General features: G+C 43.2%; 1 protein-coding gene across 1 annotated transcript in view; it reads right to left on the bottom strand.

Moving 5' to 3' along the window:
• The window catches only part of btk (Bruton agammaglobulinemia tyrosine kinase), a 214,534-nt gene extending 189,740 nt beyond the window's left edge, over positions 1-24,794 (bottom strand). Inside the window, exon 1 of the mRNA XM_073058517.1 lies at positions 24,716-24,794. The gene's annotated coding sequence lies outside the window, so the exon portion shown is untranslated. The remainder of the gene's footprint in view (positions 1-24,715) is intronic.
• Between the last annotated feature and the right edge of the window lie 225 nt (positions 24,795-25,019).

The following is a 25,019-nucleotide window of genomic DNA, read 5'->3' as shown; positions in this document are numbered from 1 at the left end:
GATGTAGTTTGAGTGGACATTGTTTAAAAGGGAAAATGAAGAGGAAGCATTTCCTTGGCTTAAAAAACCTTGTGCATGGAGCCAAGGAGTTCAAGACTGGGGCTTTACAAGGAGAGTGGATTCTCAGTGAAGTAAGTTATAGATGCTGGGGTTTGAGTTCCAGGCCAAGCCTGACATCAGAGGGATTATTGTCAGTGTGCAATCTCAGTAGCTGACCAGTTCATATACATCAATCATAATCTGAGTGTCGGGTAAGTCCTGACTGTTCTCCATATGTGTCCCCAAGAGAAGGATTTGATCTTCTCTTGCTCTGTTTAATCCTGACAGAGTTTCCTTCCTTCTCTGTTGGTCAAAGCAGGGTAAGGTTGGCAGACAGTTGGAAAAGGCAATCTGTGAGTTATCTGCCTGCAAGGGTGAATATACCACAGACAGTGTGCTTTGCCTTGGGCATTGAAACTCCACAGTGTTGGAGCCAGTTACACCACTATTCTGCTAAAGATGTTTGTGACTGGGCAGCAAGTCCAAATGTTCGTGTCTAGTTGGACGACTTTAATGTGCCTGAACCTCTGGCTTGGTGCAGAACACGACTGTGGTGCTCAGCAGGTTTGAGTAACTTCCCCCTTGACCCTTCACACTGCCTGATTAAAAAGTTTTGCAGAAATTGGAGAACTGCTCAATGTCAACTGGGTCACAGACAGACGTCAGGCTTTCCCAGGTCTCAGTTATCCTAGAAGTGCACTAGCCATCCCCACAGCACAGGGGTAGTACAGTGCTCTTGGAGGTGCTGTGGATCAAGCCTGTGCAGAGTAGGAGGAACCCGGAGCACCCGGAGGAAACCCACACGGTCATGGGGAAAACGTACAAACTCCTTATGCACTGTGGCTGGACTTGCACCTGGGTCACCTGTACTGTAAAGCCTTGTGCTAACATGTCACCCCAATCAGTGTAACACAATGAAAGGGATATTATCCAGTCTTGGAGAATCACTCATTTGCCCCGTTCTTTGCCGTGTGAAGCTCTGCAGGCCGAAGTCTATACACGTACAATGAGCAAACAGCCCTTTGAAAGAACTGCCAATCAGAGCCAGACTGATGCTTTTTCCCAGAGTCCTGCCGTGTTTATCCTTTCCCATGCATGCTTTTCATGGCTCCTTCCAATAAACATGCAGGAGGGCAATTTATCTATCAGAGTGGAGTCTCTGTGGAGTTTTCATATTCTCCCTCTGGCCATGTCAGCTTCCTCCAGGAGCTCTAGTTTTCTCCCACAACCCAAAGATGTAGAAGGCAATGGTTTAATTGGCTACTCTAAATTATCCTTGCTGTTAAAAAGAGAATGGTAGACTTGATGAGAATATGAAAAGAATGAAGTAACGGGAAAGTTTAAATGGTGGTTGATGATTCAGTGCAGACTTGAGGAGGGGTGTTCAGAGGGTCTGCTTTCATGCTGAGGGATTTCAGGTGCCAACTTGGCTGAAGCACAAACACAGAGTATCTAATAGGAAAAAGATGACTTGTACACACTTCCCAACCCCAGGGCCAGCTTCTCACAGGAAAGCACGGGGAGTTGGACAATGGGAAGTAGAACTTTGTTTTAATGAAATTCATTTAAAAGTTTAGCAGTCAGTAACTGTGTGTGTGTGTGTGTGTGTGTGTGTGTGTGTGTGTGTGTGTGTGTGTGTGTGTGTGTGTGTGTGTGTGTGTGTGTGTGTGTGTGTGTGTGTGTGTGTGTGTGTATGTGTGTGTGTGTGTGTGAGAGAGAGAGAGAGAGAGACAGACAGAGAGATAGTGGGTTCTATGTACATTTGTATCTGTGTGTGAACATATGCATATTTTGGTCTTTCAATTTAAAAAATAGAAAAGAATGTCTCCTTGGGATATGATTCCAATGGTGCCTTTTGATATTAAGTGCTATTGGCAAAATATGTGCTCTCCAGTTACTGTCACATCTGACTGGGAAGACACTTCATCTGCATTGACTACTTCCTCATTCAGAATATGCATATTTCAAAAGGAACTTCATTGGTCAAGGCATCTGAGGTCATGAGATCCGCAGCAGAAGCACTCTCTTTAGGTTTATGATAACACTTACCGCAGGAAATCCTGCAAGTACTACATTCCCTGAAACACGAGCAACACGTTTACATCTGTGCTTCTCAGAGTGCAGGGTTGCAGTTGCAGGTTAAAGTTCACACAATGTGCACAGGCAACATCTCCCTTGCAGAACCGGGAGGAGAAGGTCTGGGTAGGGGAGAAGAGGGTGTGGGGGTTAGTGGGAGGAGGAGCACAGGTGCTAGGATGAGGACGGCCAAGAGGAAGAGGGGTTTGAGGGGAGGAGGACTGTGGACAGAGGAGGTGTCAATGCCTTTTCCCTCATCCTAAAGATCACCTCCTCAAGTCCCTCACAATTCCCTGCTTTGAATTTCCTTCCCAGGTTATCTGGTCATAGATCTGTACTGGTGCTTCTTGACCACACCAATCGACACATCATACTCCATAAAACACCTGGACAGAAAGCAAAAGCCACGATGTGGTGATTCGGTGCCCGTCTTGTCAGGTCTCTCCTGCACATTCAGAGTCCCACTCCCAAAGCACGTTGTCCTCAGGACAGCTGCCCTGAGGATGGGACTAGGGCTGCTCATGGTGGACCACGTGTATGTAATGAATATCTGGGAAAGGCTGCAAGAATCCTTATCAAAGTGCACTCAGCAGGTGTGTAACAGGGGACTCGTTGATCTACTGTATGAGCTGTTCCCAGGGAGCCACACCATGACAAATCTCCAAGTTCTGGAAGGCCATCAAGTTGGCAAGAGTCACACTTTGGCTTGTCTGAAGGAGTACAAGATGTCAGTGAGAGGGAGTGCTGCTGGCCGCCACATACATTCCAGGTGTGTTGGGGATGCATGGAGGCTCGGTACAACCATCGCAAAGGCTTTTTGGGGAAGTCTGCAGTCTGCCATCAATGTCTGGGCCCAGTGTAACAGACACTGGAAGGGTGTGTTGTTTAAGAAGAGAATATAAGGATTTGTACATCAAATGTATCGGCCTGATGCAATATTGAAAGTTAAAAAAGGACATTTACTTTTTGTATTGTATTTCCTATATATATTTTTTTTATGAAATAAATTTATTTTAAATAATAAAAAAAGTTATGATAAACATGGGGTCAGGTTATTTGATACAGTTTTGGAGAACGAACGATGAGGAAAATACCACTCAAGCTTGGGGCACCCAAAGTGCAGGGGGGAGGGTGTAGTTTTGTTTTGTTTGATGAGTGGAGACTCAGGATTCAGTTAAGAGTTTAAGGTTATTGGAGGTTGGGTGAAGTGACTCTTTCCCTCCTTGAGGGCACCTCGTTATGACACTAAATGTGAAAGGTTTAGTGTGGTCTACAGGAGTATTCTTGTCACATGGACAGTCTGATGAGTAGACCATACTTCCAGAGTTCGTTATTCCAGAATCAGGTTTATTATCACCGGCAGGTGATGTGAAATTTGTTAACTTAGCAGCAGCAGTTCAATGCAATGCATAATCTAGCAGAGAAAAAAATAATAAATAAAATAATAATAATAATAATAAATAAACAAAGCAATTAACATATATTGAATAGATTTTTTAAAACGTGCAAATACAGAAATACTGTATATTAAAAAATAGTGAGGTAGTGTTCATGAGTTCAATGTCCATTCAGGAATCGGATGGCAGAGGGGAAGAAGCTTTTCCTGAATCGCTGAGTGTGTGCCTTCAGGCTTCTGTGCCTCCTAACTGATGGTAACAGCGAGAAAAGGGCATGCCCTGGGTGCTGGAGGTCTTTAATAATGGACACTGCCTTTCTGAGACACCGCTCCCTAAAGTTGTCCTGGGTACTTTGTAGGCTAGTACCCAAGATGGAGCTGAGTGGATTTACAACCATCTACAGCTTCATTCAGCCCTGTGCAGTAGCCCCTCCATACCAGACAGTGATGCAGCCTGTCAGAATGCTCTCCACAGTACAACTATAGAAGTTTTTGAGTGTATTTGTTGACATGCCAAATCTCTGCAAACTCCTAATAAAGTATATCCACTGTCTTGCCTTCTTTATAACTACATTGATATGTTGGGACCAGGTTAGATCCTCAGAGATCTTGACACCCAGGAACTTAAAGCTACTCACTCTCTCCACTTCTGATCTCTCTATGAGGATTGGTATGTGTTCCTTCATCTTACCCTTCCTGAAGTCCACAATCAGCTCTTTCATCTTCCTGATGTTGAGTCCCAGGTTGTTGCTGCAGCACCATTCCACTCATTGGCACATCTCACTCCTGTACGCCCTTTCGTCACCACCTGAGATTCTACCAACAATGGTTGTATCGTCAGCAAATTTGTAGATGGTGTTTGAGCTATGCCTAGCCACATAGTCATGTGTATACAGAGAGTAGATCAGTGGGCTAAGCACACATCCCTGAGGTGCACCAGTGTTGATCGTCAGTGAGAAGGATATGTTATCACCAATCCACACAGATTGTGGTCTTCCAGTTAGGAAGCCAAGGATCCAATTACAGATGGAGGTATAGAGGCCCAGGTTCTGCAATTTCTCTATCAGGATTGTGGGAATGATGGTATTAAATGCTGAGCTATAGTGGATGAACAGCATCCTGAAGTAGGTGTTTGTGTTGCCCAGGTGGTCTAAAGCGGTGTGGAGAGCCATTGAGATTGTGTCTGCCATTGACATATTGTGTTGATAGGCAAATTGCAGTGGGTCCAGGACCTTGCTGAGACAGGAGTTCAGTCTAATCATGACCAACCATTCAAAGCATTTCATCACTGTCGATGTGAGTGCTACCAGGTGATAGTCATTAAGGCAGCTCACATTATTCTTCTTAGGCACTGGTATAATTGTTGCCTTTTTGAAGCAAGTGGGAACTTCCGGCCATAGCAGTGAGAGGTTGAAAATGTCCTTGAATACTCCTGCTAGTTGGTTGGCACAGGTTTTCAGAGTCTTACCAGGAACTCCATCGGGAGCTTCCGCCTTGTGAGGGTTCACTCTCTTTAATGACATCGGCCTCTGAGACAGAGATCACAGGGTCATCAGGTGCAGCAGGGATCTTCACATCTGTAGTTGTGTTCTCACTTTCAAATCGGGCATAGAAGGCGTTGAGTTCATCTGGTAGTGAAGCATCGCTGCCATTCATACTATTGAGTTTCGCTTTGTAGGAAGTAATGTCTTGCAGTCCCTGCCAGAGTTGCCATGCATCTGATATCACCTCCAACCTCATTTGAAATTGTCCCTTTGACCTTGAAATAGCCCTCCGCAAATCATACCTGGTTCTCTGGTACAGGCCTGGGTCACCAGACTTGACTGCCACAGATCTAGCCTTCAGCAGATGACGTACCTCCTGGTTCATCCACAGCTTTTGGTTTGGGAATGTACAGTAAATTTTTGTGGGCACACACTCATCCACACAGGTTTTAATGAGGTCCAGCTCACCAATGTACCATGAAGAAACTCTACCCAAACTCCAAACACTAAATGCATGCAGTTTCTTCATGTGTGGACCATGGAGGCATTAAAAAGATCCGATAAAGCATGACTTGGATGACATAGGCCAAGCGCACTCCACCATTTGCAAGGGGAGCAGTCCATGTGGTTTGCCCCACTAATAGCTGCGGTGGGGGGGGGGGGAGTTCTCGCAAACAAGTAGTGTTGGTTCCCCATGCAGTTTGATTCAATGCACAGCCCTGCTTTGAACTGTTGCACAAGTTTAATAGGCTTCTTTAGGCTCAGTAGAATGGCCAGGTCCACATTGGTGTGTGTAATAGTTTGTTTTTGCCTTTGACAGACAGAGGGAGGAGACAATTTGGAGGTCTGGCTGAGTTCAGGCTGGCTGCTGTGTTTCCTTGTGAAACAGTAACAGCTAGGTATCTGTGTTAAACTACATATACCTGTCTGGACATGCCCCTCTGCTGACTGCTCCTGTGGCTCCTCCCACAGACCCCTGTATAAAGGTGATTGGGGCACTGCTCCTCCCTCAGTCTTTGACATTTCGTGCTCCCTTTTGCTGTTAATAAAAGCCTACCGTTTGCTTCCAGTCTCCTAGAGTTATTGATGTGCATCAGTATCAACAACACCATCAGCTGTCCGTTTGCTGAGCAGCATTTTCCCAGAGAGTGGCCAGCAAAACACAGAACCCTTGCAATGCTCTGGGAGGAAACCTAGCATGCAGGAAGGAGTCGGTTTTTTGAGGGAGGTCAGAAAAAATTGAGAAAGATGTATTGTACATTGCACTGAATGAACATACAGTAATGATTTAATATGCAGCATGGCTTCAATATACACTATTGGCTTAATACTCAGCTCTGGTTTAACACAGTAGTCTTTAGCGCAACGTAAGCTTTAATGCATAGAGCTGGTTTAATATGAAACATTATTTTACACGTTGTCCTGGCTTAATACAAAGCACTAGTTTAATGTGAAGCACTTGTTTAACAGGCAACTTAACATTTGATTCATATGCAGTACTGGTTTAACATGAAACATTGATTTAACATGGCCCCACTGGGCCCAAATACTGACCACAGGTTCAGCACTGATGAACAGAGGGACCAATTTACTGGCCCTAGGATATGTTGAGAAGTGTGAGGTTTGAGGGATGTCAGTAGATTTCTTTTGTTCCTGCTTTTATTCTGATACTCAGGGCTGGCTGGAAGCTACAGTTTGTTCTGGAGCTGTGTGAGTTGATGCTGGACTGCAACTCGAGTTTCAGCCCTTGCAGAGTAGGAAGTCGATGCAGACTGCGCTGGGGCATTTTGACTTTAGTTATTCATTTAAAATGATAAATTGGCAAAATCCTGACTGCTGCTAGACTCTGCAGAGCCACAGTCTCCTGTGTTTATCCACTAAAAAAAAGAGGTTACCCAAAGTTAACAAATATTGTTGGAAGAAAAGCTCCGGAAGATATTTTCACACTCCACCATTTCACCATTTGCAAGGGAAGGAGTCCATGTGGTTTGCCCCACTAATAGCTGCGGGGGGGGGGGGGGAGCTCTCGCAAACAAGTAGTGTTGGTTCCCCATGCGATTTGATTCAATGCACAGCCCTGCTTTAAACTGTTGGTCAGCACCATGCAAAACCAATCCCAATACTTACTCTAGTGCTGAGCTGGCCCCACCAAACTTCCTTTCTCTGGGTAGAAGGTGTGACCACAGCTTTACAACTAGACACAGTGGAACCATTTCAGAACAAGACTGGAAGCCCAGACAGGGTGCTGGGGTGTGTGATGTGGCAGAATTCTACCACCATCTGTAACTTCACGGTGAAGATGGCCTCCCATCGTTTTCAGGCCTGTTTCAATGGCTGCAGATGGCAACACCATGGAACCTCATTGTGAAGTTTGCTGAAGCTCCAACAAAGGACACCATACGTGATAAATCATATAAACAGACAGAGCCAAACAATTGCACGACTAATGGGTGTGGTGAACTGCATATACCTGTCTGGACTGCTCCTGTGGCTCCTCCCACAGACCCCTGCTGACTGCTCCTGTGGCTCCTCCCACAGACCCCTGTATAAAGGCGATTGAGGCCTGAGCCCGGCCTCGTTCTCCAGGATGTAGTGTTGTTCATTCTTCCAGTCAATAAAAGCCGATATCTCGCTTCTTACGTCTCAGAGTGAGTTATTGATGGTGCATCAATGGGTCAAATCCCTCTGCAGTCCTCCCTGGATCCAACTGAAAATGGTAGTCTAACAGGAGGAGGAAGCTCCAAGAGCATTCTCATTTCAGCTAATAGAAAAGCTCTGTCCGAAACCATCTACAACTGATTACTCTCACGAGATTACATTATCACCAAGCCATCTGTTAAAACGCTGATAAGCTCCTTACAACTCAGCATTTTGCTGCATTCCCTGCTTCTCGTACCAACTATCATTAATTTATTTACAACTAATCATTTTGTACATCAAATACTGCATTAATAGAGGAACTATGAGGGTGTGTGTAGAATTTGCATGAAGTACTATTTGGATATTATAGATGACTATTTAAAAATTCCTACAAAGCAATTATTTGTTGTTTCTTCCTGTTTCAGATAGAAGAGCTCATTTCCTGTTCCAACTTGGTAAGCTTTAATACTCTCTAATCATTTTAAAAGCTGAGTGGATTAAGCCATCTTGGTTCATTTTCGAGGACTGCATCTCCACAGCAGCCAATCTTCGATAGGTTCAATGCATCCAACGTCACCTCAGGAACTGGCTGGGGACACTGGATGCAGCTTGAGTCGGAGACCAGGCAACATGCCGGCTGTGGTTCTGAAGACCTGCGCTATCTGACAAACGGTGACTCCAGCCAAGCTGTTCCAATTCCTTCCCAAGACCCCTACCACCAAGGGCAAGGTTTGCACCACACCTGTGAGCTCTTTACCACCTGTCTTTGAAATATACCACTGCTCTCATCACTGTCTGTATTCTCAACAGCACCTAGACCAGAAGGGTTGCAGCAGCTCAAAATATCATCTCAACGAAATAGGGTTAAAGAGTTTTACAACATAGAAGCAAGCCCTTTGGCCCATTGTGTCCATACTGACCTTTGTGCTCACCTACACTCAGCCCATTCACCTGCTTTTCATGCCTTGCCAACTTGCCTAATGCTTCTCAAGTATTGTGAGTCTCTGGCTTCACCACCTCTCCAGAATCCAGTGAAAAAATTCTCCCCCAGGTTCTTCCTAAGTCTCCTCCCTCTCACCTTAAATCGATAGACTTTTGTCTCGGACATCCCCACCATAGGAAGCAGATTCTAACCCCCTACCCTATTTAACCCCCTCGTGATTTTATATACTTCACTCAGCCTCCTTCACTCCAGGAAAAACAAATCTAATCTTCCTTCATTACCACAATGCTCCAGCCGAGGAAACACCCTGGTAAATCTCCACTGCACCTTCTTCAAGAAAATTATATTCTTCATTTGGTGAGACAACTAAAACTGCCCAGGAAACTCCATGAGGTCGAGACAATGCTTTCTAAAGTTTAGTATGCCACCCCAGTTTAAATATTCAATGCTACAGCTGATGTAGACAAGTATCCTTCATTTTGCGGTGGCCTTGGTTAACTTTCCTCATTATCTGCAATAGCACAACACCTCTACATTCACATCCAAGTGTACCAGCAGTCCCTGTGGTTGCCACGGATCAGTGTTCCAGTCACAAGAACAACCTCCAACACCACCCTTGCCAAACCAACTTCTGATCCAATTTGTCACTTGTCCTGGATCCACTAGAGTCTCCAGAGCCTCTGAGTGCTTATCTCAAGTTCGACCCAGAGCTGAGTATTTGTGCAGCAAAAACCAAACACAGGTTTCACATGCTAGGCCTATATTTGAGCTTGATCATGTCACTTAGTAAGAAAATGTTTTTCCAAGAGTCTTGTATAAAATTGTGTCTTTAGTTATATTTTTAGTCATATTGCTTTGGCTTATGGTTTTTAGGAACTTTACTATTCAACATTGTCAATAAATTTTCATGTTACAGCTAGCATTAACTAAAATCAATTACAACCTTTATTTAAATTAAATCTACTGAGCCTACCTTTGGAAATATTAAATCCCATTTTGGCTTCAGCCAGTTATTTAACAGAAATATATTATGTTTGCCTTATGAGTCTTTAAAATTTATGAAAGGGAAAGAAAGATTAACTTCAAGAAAGGTAAGCTAAGCTTAACCACCTGTTTTATTTTCAACAAAGGGTTGGCTAAAAATTCATTCTCTACTGAAAAGAGCATTGACAATTATTTTTTGATTAATTATATCTACAACTTATTGATCTCGCTAACATACTGTGAGCTGCAGATAGAATTTTTTTTTACACAAGGGTTCGCTGAGATCTGAAAATTATTTGAATGGTTCCTCCAGGGAAAAAGGGTTGGGATAGGCTGCTCTAGACTAATCACACAGAACCTTAAGGACAAAGACTGTTGGGTAATAAATGTTCATCAGCCTGTTGGTGAAAAGCAGAAGAAATCCAATCAACATATGCAGAGAGTGGTTGGCAGAACAGTCATAGGATTCCTACATGCATTCATGTGTCAGGACGAAGTATCAGATCATAAAGCAATACAGCAAGGAAACAGGCCTTTTAGCCCTACTAGTACATGCTAACCACAGCACTTACTCAGCCAGTCATGTCACTCTAGGCCCTGCCCTGCCATGCACCTGTCCAAGTGCTTCTTAAGAGAAACTGTTGAACCTGTCTCAATTCTTTTGGCAGCTTGTTCTGTATACTCACCCCGGACTCACCCTAAATCTATGCCACCTGGTTCTGGACTCCCCTGCCCTGAGTAAAAGACTTACCATACACCTTATCTATGCCTGTCATAATTTTAAACATTTCTTAAGTTCACCCCTCTTTCTTCAAAATTCCACAGAAAAAAGAACTAACTTGGTCAACCTCTCCCTACCACTCAGGCCCTCTGCTCTTGGCAATATCCTCATAAATCTTTTCTCCACTCTTTCCAGTTTAACCACATTTTTCCTTTAACAGAGTGACCTAAGCTGTTTCTGGTACTCTAAGCGTGGCCTCCAATGACTTATAGAGGAGCAACACAATGTCCCAACTCCCATACTTGATGCCCTGACTGATAAGGGCCAGCATGCTAATGACTTTTTCCACCTATGATGCTGCTTTCAACAAACTGTGCACTTACACCCCGAAGTCCCTCTGCTCCCTTACACTCGGCAGAGTCCTACTATTGATGGTGTAAGTTCTACACTGGTTTAGCTTTCCAAGCTCTATCCCTCACAGCTATCTGTATTGAAAATCATTTCCCACTCTTATGCCCACTTTCCTAATTGATCAATATCCCCTCCTGTATTCTACAACACCTTCTTCACTGTTGGCAACATCTCCTAATTTCTCACTGATCAATCCTTTTGAATTTACATCCAGGTCATTTATATAATTAATGAATATCAGGGGTCCCAACTCCAACCCCAGGAGCACACCACTGGTCACTGGCCTCCATTCTGAGCAATACCTTACCCTCATCTATCTTTTTGGTTAACTCTTCAAAAACCTCTAACAGGTTCATCAAGCAAGACTTCTAACCCACAAAGCCTTGCTGACTCCTCCTAATCAGACTCTGCCTGTCCAGATGCTCAGAATTCCCTCCAATAACTTATCCACTACTGATGTCAGGCTGACCACCCTGTAACTCCATGGCTCGTCCTTTCCCCTTTTCAACAAGGTGAGAACATTAGCCACCTTCCAAATTCTCCACTGGCTAATGACAAAAGAATATTTCTGCACCAGCCTTGATAATTTCCTCCCTAGCTTCCCACAAAGTCTGAGGATGCACTCTGTCAGGCCATGATGATTTATCCCCGTGGGGTAGCGCGGCAGCGTAATGGTGAAGATACAAAGATGCATACGTCAGGATGCTCGCTATCGACTGCAGCTCGGCGTTCAAAACCATCAACCCCTCAAAACTCATCAATAAACTTCAAAACCTTGGTCTCAATATCTCCTTGTGCAGTTGGGGACCCCAGTCAGATTGGATTGGCAACAACACCTCCTCCACAATCTCCATCAGTGCAGGTGTGCAATTGTGTTTTAAAACAAGATTTTGATGAATAATATTTGCCTCTTGATTGTGCCTGTGTAAACTGCTACAGGATGCTGTAGTGTTGGATTGTTTCTGCCTTTTTTTAAATCACTTTCTGCATTTATCATCTTGAATTTGTTGGTCTTTTATTATGTATTTTTGATAATTTTTTTGTGTTAACCACATGGCCCTTAATTGCCACAAGGAACCCCTCTGGTTCTGGGAAGAGGTCTCCAACTCTGAGCCAGGTGCTCGACACTTACTTGTTGACATCTAGTTTGTTCAGATCACGGGGGTGTCTTTAATGGAGAGTCATGCTCTTCCATTGGTTAGCTTTTTCTTCAACAGTGATAATGTCTTCATTTTTTCTGGGTTGTGGTCTCATTTAAGTTTAGTGATGTGTACTTCTTATCAGAATTGCATAAGCTCATGTGGAGTGCTTGATTCCTGTTTTTGTTGATGAAAGTATATCCTCTTCAGTTTTATCTGACAGTTGTGTAGATTTTTATGTCTGTTGTTCACCTTCCTCCTTCTGCCTTAGGTAGAGTTAATCTAAGTGCATTCGAGTATACACAGTCTTTTCTAAAATTTGTCATTTCAGTTTTTACTTTTCTTTGTAAATTTGCCAGATTGGTTTTGAACCAAGATATTATGCCAAAAGAATGTGTTAATATGGGTATTGCGGAAGTGTTTATTATCTTTGTTATATTTTACTGTTGAGCTCTGGCAGATTTTCTTAAGCCTTGAAATAAATTCTGTATAAAGTTTTTCCTTTATCACATTATGATCTATTTATTAATATATATCTTTTTCTCATCTCAAGCTGGTAAAACCTGAGGTGCAGGGATAGCCAAGCACACTCAGTTCTCAATTGCTAGAAACCTTCGGACTATTCTAGTGGTGTTTGGTACTGTAGCTTTCTGAAGGTGTACTTAGATACTGCTGTGTAGGCCTAATTGTTTAATGTCTAATGACTTTGGGATGTTATTATCATTATTATTTTTTTTCTTTTTGTACTTGCACAATCTATTGTCTTTTGCACGCTGGTTTACACCCAGTTGGAGCAGTCTTTCATTGATTCTATTACAGTTATTGAATTTATTGAGCATGCCCACAAGAAATTGAATTTCAGCATAAATTTACTTTGAACTTTGAGGATTAATGAGTGGCGGGCATGCTATGCTGGTGACACAGCACAATCCTTGCTGATTTGATTTGACAGAAACAGCGCATTTCACTGAATGCTTTGATGTACACGTGACAAATAAAGCTAACCTTAATTTTAAAAAAGATCTCTATCTTTAATGTACTGTAAAGCTACAAATATCTCCTCCCTAGTAATATGAAAGTCCTCCAAATTTTGAGAGCATGGATGTTATGTCCCAGCTGTCTACGTAATTCACAAGCCAGTGGACAAGGCAAGGCATTACGATATGAAGAGCAAGCTGTTTCCCATGTAGCAGGTTCTCCCCCTCTACGTAGCTGATGAGTCAAAAGGAAAGGCAGAGACCGATACAGTTTGGTACCAGCAGTGCTACAGGAGTTGCCAGTGAGCATTGACCTCAACGTAACTCTCTTAGGGACTCCAGCTCCGGATTCTTCCTCAGGCTTGACTCCCAAAGCCTTCCCCATGAATGGGTATAGTCGTAAGGCAGCGGAGGTATAAGATCACAGTTTTCCAACCATGGCCCTGTCTGCCCAAAGCAACTGGTTTTAAGACGCAGTAACCCACCTTTGCCCCTTCTCCTGTCTGTAGAAATGTTTCCACCGGGGTTAATTGCAAAACCTCATGTGAAGCCCAGGAGCTGGACTTGGTTGTCAGAAGCTATTTGATATGCACGCCATCGGCAACATCAAATAGGTGGGAGCTTATCCCCACTACCTCCCCTGGCTATACCAACCTTAAAAAAACAAAATCATCTCCACTTGTTTCTTGTATTTCTTGAACAACCATGATTTTCTCCTTATTAAACACTGGAAATATTCATTAAAAATCAATCCTAAAATTTTTCTCAACCATCTCAGATACTTTCATCACTTTTCTGATTTTCCCTTTAATGGTATTTTTGATAATTTTACGGTCATTAAGGATTTGCTCAACCCCAACAACCTAAACCAAAGGTATGCTTCTTCCTTTTTCTTGTCAATCAAGGTTCACCAAACTTGCCAGGGTTACCCTACAGCCTCACAGGAACAGAATGCTGCTGGAACCTGATATCACACTCTTAAACATTCATCTCTTTCCCTTCAAACAGGTTCGCCAAATTAACCTCTGCAAGATCCTGTCAAATTCCCTCAAAGTTAGCCCTGTCCCAGTTTAGGACCTTAACTTGTGGACCTGTCCTGTCCTTTTCCATCACTATCTGAAAACTAATAGAATTTTGGCCACAAGAGCCAAACTGCTCCATGACTACCACTTCAGTTGCCTGTCTTTTCTAGTTCCCTAAGAGAAGCTCCAGCATTGCCCCCGTCGGGTCCACGGTAACTGACTCGGGACGCACTTCACAAATTCCACCCCACCTAGGCCCTTGACACTCTTGGTGGCCCAGTCAACACCAGGGAAATTAACATCTTCCATCAATACAACCTTTTTATTCTGACAACTATGAGCAATTTCTCTACACACCTGTGTCTCAAGTTCTAGCTGAATATTGGAGGTCTACAACACAGCCCCACTGGAGTGAACACCCCCTTCTTAATTCTATGTTTTACCCGGAGGGACTCACTGGACAATCCTTCAGCAATGTAATTCTAAGTATTGCTGTTATGTACCCGGTGATCAAAACACCCCTTCTTGCTTGCCTGTACCTGCCATGCCTGTAGCACCTGTATCCTGGAATATTGAACTACCAGTCCTGCCCTCCTCACAGACATGCTTCGGAGTGTGACTTCCCAGTCCTCAAAGCCAATTCACACTCTGAGTTGATCTGCCTTACCTGCTAAACTTCAAAATTGAAATAAATACATTTTAACTCAGTATTCTTTTCCTTCCTTTAATGTCTGGTTTGCGTTCCTGTTTGCTAGACCTGCTATCACTCCCTAATGCTTCATCCCATTACTTGCTCCTGCTCAGAGTCCTACCATTTGCTGATCTAAGTTAAACCCTTTCTACAGCACCAGCAAATCTCCCTGCAAGGATATTGGTCACTCTCTGGTTCAAGTGCATCTCATCCCTCTTATACAGGCCACTTCTACCCCAGAGGAGATCCCAATAGTCCAAGAACTTGAAGCCTTGCCTCATCCACATACTCACCATTTCTGTTCTTGCAAGCCCACGGCACCAGGACTAATCCGAAGAACACTACCCTTGAAAGCCAGTACCCATAACCAGGCTGAGTAAAGCAACCACAAAGCCAACACATTATCTTCCACAGTAGAAATTTTCAGCTTTCTGTTCCATCCCACTTCATTCTCAATTCTCGCTTGCACTCCAACCTGTTTGCAGCTTCCCCTACAGCCATAGTGAGGTCTAACATAAACTTGAGGAACGTCTTATCAACAGAACACTTTTCAACCTACTAGAATGAATATTGAATTCTCCAACTTCAGATAAACTACTCTCTCATCATTTCCCATTTTTGTGATGGTGTTCTCAACCCATCTCTATAGAAAGCCTCTTTAACAGTCAGTTCTCAGTCTCCATGTCACCTAATCTGACTAAGCCAATCTCAATCCAGTCTGTTGTCAGAAAGGTGTTACACAAAGATTTATGCTGTTCCGTAGGCAACTGGTGCTGGGAAATCATCAGGGTAGCTAGCGAGGATCCTGACTAGACACGGTCACATCCACACAGAAAAATACAAGTAAGCGGGAGTGGAAGGAATCCATTCAGCCTTTCAACCCCACTTATTAGGAGCAAGGTTGTTTTACATGAGCCTCAACTCCTCTTCTCTGCCACTCCCTGTTCCTTGATTTTTCAGGCATGTATCAATCTCTGCCTTTATGAGCTGGCCTCCACTGCCTTTGGGAACAGAGGAGTCCAGCAAATCTGGATGCATATCAGCTTGTCATGGCAACTGCTCTGTATGTGACCACAAGAAACTGCAGAGACTTCTGGACACAGATCAGCACATCACAGGAACCAGCCTCCTCTCTATGGACTCTGTGTATACTTCTCACTGTACCAGTAAAGACCCCACCCACCCCAGACATTCTCTCTTCTCCCCTTTCCAATTGGACAGAAGATACAAAACTCTGAATGCAGTCTCAAGGACAACTTCTATCCAACTGTTATCAAACTCTGGAATGGATCTCTTGTACCACAAGATAGACACTTGGCCTCACAATCTACCTAGTTATGATCTTGAACTGTATCATTTACTGCAGTAACTTTTACACTTATTCTGCATTGTTACTGTTTTACCTTATTCCAGCTCAATGCACTGTGTAATGATTTGATCTGTATAAACAGAAGCTTTTCACTGCATCTTGGTTCATGTGACAATAAAACAATACATTTATATTTATTGTGCTTTTAAATTATTATTGTGTTCTTTATCTTATTGTGTTTTTTTGTGCTGCATCAAAGTTACAGCAATAATCATTTTGTTCTCCTTTACACTTGTGTATTGAAAATTACATTAAACAATATTGGATCATGAATTTTGAATTAAACACTTTTGAGTATGAATATCTCTGACAGAAATTTCTACACCCTTCAATTTTAAAAGACTAGTTCCTGTCCTGTAACTATGGTTCCCATGTTTGTGACACTCCCATGAGTGGAAGATCTCAACACCTATCCTGTCAAGCTCGTTACAATCATATATATTTTAATAAGGACATTCTTCTGACTTCCAAGAAATGCAGGCCCGAACAAGGATCTCCTTGACCACAGACAATGGAGCTCTATTCCTCATTCTACAAATTACAGAAATAAAAGTCATTTCTCACCCTTCTGTGATCCAAAAAGACTGATGGCAGTGGACAAGGCTGCAGCAGCAAGGACAGCAGCTTGCCCCTCACTGCTGGGCCATCTTTGGTAAGCCTCAGCTTTGTGTGGACCCCATGCTCTACGCTGGGTGTCTCTGGCAACTACCCAACATCTGAATGTCACGAAGAGAATGAGATTTCTGCTCTGGAGATCATTAGATTGCATTGGACTTCTTAGACATTTCAATTACATTAATAATTTCTGCCTGAAGTTAATTTCCATGAGGGTTCTCCCATGGCTGATTGAACAGTGGTTTATAATGGTAACTTCAGATTGTAGACCCTTACCCATTGTGGCTATTCAACTAGATATACCATTATTCTTGGTTACCATGATGCCTGCATTAAGAGACCATCATGGATGCTGTTCATTAGCTCAGTATTTGAAGGCATTTGGCAAGTGGTCACAGTCGCTTGACCATTGTGAGAGTTTGCTATCACAATGAATGAAGTGCATGTGTCAAGTATAGGATGATAAGACCATAAGGATAGGAGCAGAATTGGGCCATTTGTCCCATTGAGTCTGCTTCACCATTCCATCATGGCTGATTTATTCAACCCCATTCTCCTGCCTACTCCCAGTAACCCTTGATGCCCTGGCTAATCAAGAATCTATCAAGCTCTGCTTTATAAGTACTCAATACCTTGGCCTCCACTGAGTAAATCTGTAGCAACGAATTCCACATTCCCCTCCCTCTGGCTAAATAAATTCTTTCTCATCTCCATTCTAAATGGGCATCCCTCTATTCTAAGGTTGTATCCTCTGGTCTTAGACTCCCCAGTGTAGAAAACATCCTCTCCACATCCTCTCTATCCAGGCCTTTCAATATCCAATTTGTTCCAATGAGATCCCTCCTCATTCTTCCAAACTCCAGTGAGTATAGCCCAAGAGTTATTACATGGTCCTCGTGTATTAACCCTTCATACCTAGAATCATTCTCAAGAACCTCCTCTGGACTGTCTCCAATGCCAGCACATCTTTTCTCAGAGAAGGGGCCCAGTCTGCTCACAATACTCCAAGTGCAGCCTTATAAAACCTCAGTTTTACATCCTTGCTCTTATATTCTAGTCCTCTTGAAATACAAGCTACCATTTGTCTTCTTTACCACCGACTCAACCTGCTAGTTAACCTTCAGGGAATCCTGCACGAGGACTCTCAAGTCCCTTTGTACTTACAATTTTTGAATTTTCTCCCCATTTAGAAAATATTCTATGCCTTTATTCCTTCTACCAAAAAGCATGATCATACACTTCCCTACACTATATTCCATCTTCCACATTTTTGCCCATTATCCCAATCAGTCCGAGTCCTTCTACAGACTCTCTGATTCCTCAAAACTACCTGCTCCTCCACCTATCTTTGTATCATCTGCAAACTTGGCCACAAAGCCATCAATTATGTCTTCCAAATTTTGTGGCTTCTAATGTGAAAAGAAGCAGTCCCAATACCGATCCTGTGGAACATCACTAGTCATTTGCAGCCAACCAGAAAAGGTCTACTTTATTCCCATTCTTTGCTTCCTTCCAGTCAGCCAATCTTCTAACTATACAGTACTTGTATTTTTCCTGTTAATATTATGGGCTCTTATCTTGTTCATTTGAGGACCTTGTCAAAGACCTTCTGAAAATCCATGACTCTCCTTTGTCTTTCCTACCAGTTTTGTAAGGCAAGGCATCCCCTTATGGAAACCATGCTGACTATTTATGATGTGATAGTGCCTCCAAGAATCCTGAAACGTCATCCTTAATAATGAGGCCAATAGCTTCCCAAACATTGAAGTCAGGCTAGCTGGTCAATAATTTTCTTTCTTCTGCCTCTCTCTCTTTTTAAAGAGTGGAGTGACATTTACAATTTTTCAGTCCTCTGGAACCATTCCAGAATCTAGTGATTCTTGAAAAATCGTTACCAATGCCTCCACAATCTCTTCAACAACCACTTTCAGGATGCTGGGGTGCACACCATCTGGTCCAGGTGACTTATGTATCTTCACACCTTTCAGTTTCCCAAGGACCTTCACCTGTGTAATAGCAACTGGGATCAGTTCTGTCCCCTAACACTCCTGAACTTCTGGCATACTGCTTGTGTCTTCCATAGGGAAGACTGATGCAAAATACTTATTGAGTTCACCTGCCATTTCCTTGCCCCCCCCCCCCACCATTACTACCTCTCTAGGAACATTATCCTTCAGTCCACTATCTACTCTCACCTCTCTTTTACTCTTTATATACCTAAAAAAAAGTTACCTATCCTCTTTTACATCGTTGACTAGCTTACCTTCATATTTCATCTTTTCTCTGCTTATGGCTTTTTTAGTTACTTTCTGTTGTTTGTAAAAGCTTCCTAATCCTCTTACTCCTCACTAATTTTTGCTATATTGTATGCCCTCTCATTTGCTTTAATGCTGCCCTTTGATTTCCCTTGTCACCACGATTGCCTCATCCTCCTTTTAGAATACTTCATCTTTGGAATACTGCACCTTCCTAATTACCTCAGAAACTCCAGCCATTGCTGTTGTGCCGTTATCCCTGCTAATGCCCCTTCCAAACATCTTTGTCTGGCTCCTTTCTCATGCCTCTGTATTTTCCTTTAATCCACTGTAATACTGATACATCTGATGTTATCGTCTCCCTCTCAAACTGCAGGGTGAATTCTATCATATTATGATCACTGTCTCCTTTACTTTAAGCTCCCTAAACAAATCTGCATCGTTACACAACACCCAGTCCAGAATTGCCTTTCCCCTAGTGGACTTAGCCACAAGCTGCTCTAAAAAGCCACCTTGTAGGCATTCTACAAATTCCTTTCTCTTGGGTTCGAGCACCAACCTAATTTTCCCAATATACCTGCATATCAAAATCCCCCATGACTATTCTAACATTGCCCTTATTACATGCCTTTTCTATCTCCCGTTGTAATTTGTATCCCACATCCGATCTGCTTTTCGGGGGGCTGTATGTAACTCCCATTAGGGTCTTCTTACACTTAAAGTTTCTTAACTCTGCCCACAAGGATTCTACATCTTCCATCCCTATGTCAGCTCTTCCTATGCATTTATTTTCATTTTTTTCCAGCAGAGCCAACCCACCCCCTCTGCCTACTTGCCTGTCCTTTGCATACAATGTTTATCATTGGATTTTAAGATCCCAACTATGACCTTCTTTCAGCCATGACTTAGTGATGCCTGCATCATACCTGCTGGTCTCTAACTGTGCTACAAGATCATCTACTTTATTCCGCACACTGCATTCATTCAAATATAACGCCTTCAGTACTGTATTCAGCACCCTTTTCAATTTTGCCTGAATATTACACTTCAACTCATCTCACTGACTGCAATTTTACCCTATTATCTCATGGTCTTAATACACACAGCATTGAATTGTATACCAACTACCCCATCTTCATCCTATCACTCTGGCTCCCATCCACCTGCCAAATTAGTCTAAACCCTCCTCAATAGCTCTAACAAACCTTCCCGCGAGGATATTGATCCCCTTTGGGTTTAGATGTAACCTATTCCTTTTGTACAGGTTGTACCTTCTCCAGAAGAGATCTCAATGATCTGTATATTTGAAACCCTGCACCCTGCTTCTTTTTATTGCCAAGTGCCTAAGAGATTGATATGATTGCAGTCTCCTAAAAAGTTCTGAAGTTCTTGAGCTCCTTTTTAAACCTGGCATGTAAAATCCACAAGGAACTGTCTCCAACTCACTCTGTGATCTCCCAACGTGCAGACAATTTCTAATAGGTTCCAGTCACCTTTTAAACCTGGTGCACAAAGTCCACAAGGAGCTCTCTCCAGCTCACTCCATGATGTCCTACCGCACAGACCCTCCAGATCTGTAGCTCCATAGGAAATACATTCCTGCATCCAGCAACGTGCGGATGTTCTGAGGTCTCATTTGGTGATCATAGTTGGTGCAGAGGATGGAACATTACAAGGAAATAATGGCTCTCCTAGGCAGTCTCCTAGCTACTAAAAGATGCCTGACTGTACAGCCAGATGTGGTTTGTGCTAGCAATATGATCCAGCTCCTGTTCTTCTGTGACTCTTTCAATGATAGTGACCCTCCCAAGCAGACCCATCCACCTCCCCTTCCTTGTGCTCCTGTTGACCTTCCTCTTGTGGCTGCACTGCTGAAATTGGAGAGCGTACAGCAAAGAGTCACAATGGCTCCACACCTGCTGGACTAGGGTAGTGCACAGAACCTGGCCTGGTGTAGACAGTGGTCCCCACTTGCTGGTGATGTGAGTGTGGTAGTGTAGGTCTTGTAGTAATATGTAACTAGATAGGGCAGTCCACACTAACCATTGTACCCAAGTGTACTAATTCCATTAGGTCCACAGGCTTCCATGCCTTGGTGGTTCAAGTCCCAATGTTTATTCACCAGTCTGCTGAAGTTGCCTGTTACTGTAGACTCCTTAAATTAAAAATCTGGCATGGAGGCTGGATCACCAGATATACTTAAGGTGGAATGTGTGTCACAAACAACAGCTACTTGGATCTTGAATGAGGAGAGACCATTTAACTCAATAAACTGATTAGAAAGGCTGGCTCTGTTATAGGAGTCAAACTGGACACACTGAAGGCTGCAATAGAACAAGAGAACCCTACGGAAAATCCTGGCAATTCTGGACAATGTTTCTCACCCTCCATGTTTCAACCTTAGCTGAACAGAGGAACACTTTCAGTAACAGACTAAGACAACTGCGCTGCTCCAAAGAGCGCTATATGAGGCCATTAGTCTCTATAAAGAGTTATCCTATAGCTGGGGAAGTGATGATACCCTCCTGTTTGTGGTAACGTATTTTTTATTATTTCTACTTCTCTCTTAATATGTGTATCTGTGCACTTGTAATGCTACGGTGACATTGTAATTCCATCTGGGATCAATAAAGTATCCATCTACCCACAAAAAAACATTTGAGTTCCTTGTTTAGACACGAGAGTGCAGTCCTGCTTTCAGCCTTCTGTCTTGTCTTTAGTTGGTGCCCCTCCCAACCAGGTTCAATCTCTAACCCTTCCTCCAGCTCCTCTTCCCTCCCCTGATCTTAGTAGCCTGGATATTGGGAAAGCCCCAATCACTTCATCTCCACATCTCGACGAGCCCAGATCACATACTGCAAGCAGTTGGAATCTCCCTGCCAGATTGCCACGTATCTCACTAATGGTCACCATGTCAAAAGGGAGCTTTCAGAGATACTGCTCTTCAGAGAAGTTAAGAGCGAACCACATGACTTTGAAAATTCCCTGGGGATAGAGTCTTCACACACGTGCATCCTTCTGCTTTCTCCCCTGGGTCCTCAACGCTGCCTTCCCCACGGGCAATGCTCAGACTGAAACTCCTATTCTACAGTACTGCTAGCAGCTGAACCACACACACATCCTTTAAAATAGCCAAGTAGGGGTTGATTGGTCCAAAATGTGTAGGCTGTTAGTTCTATCGAAAGGCAAGCATGTGAAATGTTTTGGCACAGCCACCAGTGAAATTTGGTGCTCTGTTGTGAAGATTCCCATGATTAGCTAAGTTACCCTCTAAATGGCCAACACACTAGATACCAGATTGGGATCTCTTTATTCATGATGGCTGACGACAGACATTTCTGCACCAGTAAACTCCAGCTTATGTTGGAAACAGTGCCAAGAGTGGTTACACAAAGATTTATGCCATTACGTATGTGTAGTGTAGGCCTCCATTAATCTCGATAGACCATGGATTTGCACCTTGGAAAGTTTCCAGGGCGCAAGCCTGGGCAGTGTTGTTTTTTTATGGAAGACCGACAGCTGCCCATGCTGCAAGTCTCCCCTCTCCACGCCACCGATGTTGTCCAAGGGAAGGACAATAGACTACATATGTACCTGGTGCTGGAAAAAACATTAGGCTGGCTAGAGAGGACCCTGACTGGACACGGTCACACCCACACACAAAAACACAAGAAACCAGGAGTAGGAGTCGGCCACTCACCTGCTCAGCCACTCAGTACGATCAAGGCTGATATGCGCCAGCCTCGACTGCTCGTGGCTGCCATTTCCCCATAACCTCAATCTTTCACTTATTTATCTATCTCCACCTTAAGTATATCTAATGTTATATACTTCTAATATATCCACTACCCTCAGGGGCAGAGAGTTCCAGAGATTCACCAAGCTCAGAGGGAAGAAATTTCTACACACCCATGCTTTTAATCTTCGTGTACCATCGTTTTAATTAAAAAGCAGCCAGTGGCATATGATCAAAACTCTGGGCATTTATCAAATTTAGAGGGGAGTGTATATGGGGCAAGAGGAGGACTAAGGTACTGGGTAATTCCTCAGGCAAAGAGCAAATCAAAATACCCCGAGGCAATTCAGAGCGTTATATGTCTATACACTCTGTGAGTAAGGGCAGCATTGTGTATCCCAGGGCAACGCGGCTCAATAGACCTGAAACCCTGTTGAATTTGCTGACCGTGATGAAGCTGCAGTTGTGGCAGGAATATAACAAGTTTCCTGTTCCTGATTTCGCTGCTGCTCCAGAGGATCAACTTCTGTGCAGAATATTGGAATTGGTTATTATTGTCACGTAGCAGCTACTGAGTAAGTGCAGTGCAGGAAAACAATACAGTGGAGACCAGACTGAGGTAGATTGTAAGGTCAAGAGTCCATTTTATCGCACTAGGGAACCATTTTCTGTAGCTGTTGCACCTTACCTACATTGTTATTGTTTTATTTTACCTCAATGCATTCTGTAATTACTTGACCTGAATGAAGAGTACAGTAAGCAAGACAATCCTTTCACTGATTCCTTTCTCGGTTTATGTGACAATAATAAACTAATTCTAATACTAGTTCCAATGTTATTGTGTGCAAATGCAACTCACTTTGGCTGCAATAACTTGTAACCGTCTGCTGACAGTCATTGGGGTCAGGCATGAAGGCAAACAGTTTCACAATGTTAATGCCTTACAATGTCAGAAAGTTAGCCTTTCTATATGCTCTGTGTGTATGAGATCCACAAACTTACTCGGAGATCCTCAGGTCTTGTGCTTAAACCAAAGTCCGCTGCCTGATTACATATCTATTCCAGCCCTTGGGATGATTTATACAACCTATTGATTGCCTGACCCAAACCAAGCAGCACATCCAGACAGAAGATTTGGTTTAAGAGTCCTCTGATTATTAATCAGGAAAAGTAGAGCAGACTTTTCCTGGTTCTAGGTCCTCTCCAACTTCAGGATGTCCCAGGGCTGCACTTCTGAATTTCTAATCATTATTATTTGGTACAAGAAAATACCAGGTTGTGCACAGAAAATCTGCACAAACTCCAGTGTGCTATTGACATGGTAAACAGTTTGCTAAATATGTTGGTTAAGAGAGGGAACTCTCACCTCTGCTGTAGCGGATTAGTTGTTAGATCTCTCAACTCTGCTGTTGAGGGCTGTGGGAACAGTTCCTGAGAATACTACTGTAGATAAGACTTTAAGGGAATCTAGGAGAATGGGGAGGAAGGTGTTGTTTGGATCAAGGATTAGCCGTGGTTTATCTAAGTAGTTCATGCCTCCTCCTTCCCTCATTTCTTACACTTGTATAAACCTGCAAGGATAAACTGGTATTTTAGTTTAATAGCTCCTTTAACTCACCTCTGTCACTGGGGTCATTCCCTGCACTGACTGAAAGAAGGCTTACATTATAGTTAGGAAGGAAATAATGTACTCAGGGTGAAACATCTCCGAAGTGAGAGAGATGACAGTGTTAAAAGCACAGTCCCACATCCCCTGTTTGAATAACCATGCCAAAGAATTGGGGTTTTGTTTGCACATTTGCTGAGGGTCCTGAAAACATCCAACACATTTAAGCAGCTCACTCAATCCAGGGTGCACACAATTCAGGCAGAGGCAGTGAACTGGTGACGAGGTAGCACAGGCAAGAGAGACCACAAAGGGTTAAACAGAAATACAGGCTTCACGACATACTCTCAGAGTAGACAGGGGAACTGAGAGAGTACCAGGACACTCTCTCTACTATTCACTCAACATGGCTGAGGGTAGAAATACATTGCAAATGCATTCCGAGTCCTGCAGTTCCCCAAACGTAAACTGAGAGGAAAATGAGCCGATTACCAAAGATTAATTCACAAAAACACCACCAATGAGCAGACACATTTGACTGAAATGTAGCACACAGGTTGTGAGCCTTCCCAATCCCAGAAAGAATCACCAATCCTTAACCTTTCTCTTACCTACAGACCGCCCATGAACGACTTCTATGATCAGCTGCACTCCTTCTCTCTCTCCCCTCTCTCTCTGTAACTAATTTAGTTTCTCAAACTAAGCAACTAAGCTCCACCTCATAGCTAGCTAAGTTCCTCATTCATTTAAATTATATTTTAAATAAACATTCCCTTGCTGCCCCCTCCAGTCTGATATTATGCATGTGGTGTGTTTATTACAACAGGTCAAAGTCCTCACTCCGAGCAGAGAGGTTGCTTACCTAAGCCTTCAGAACAAGAGAATCCCAAATTCATAGGCGAGGGAAGAGCGTCG

This window comes from Hemitrygon akajei, chromosome 10, assembly GCF_048418815.1.
Source record: "Hemitrygon akajei chromosome 10, sHemAka1.3, whole genome shotgun sequence".
NCBI lineage: Eukaryota > Metazoa > Chordata > Chondrichthyes > Myliobatiformes > Dasyatidae > Hemitrygon > Hemitrygon akajei.
The sequence above is the reverse complement of the archived record's forward strand: the minus strand, read 5'-3'. Positions and strand labels throughout refer to the sequence as shown.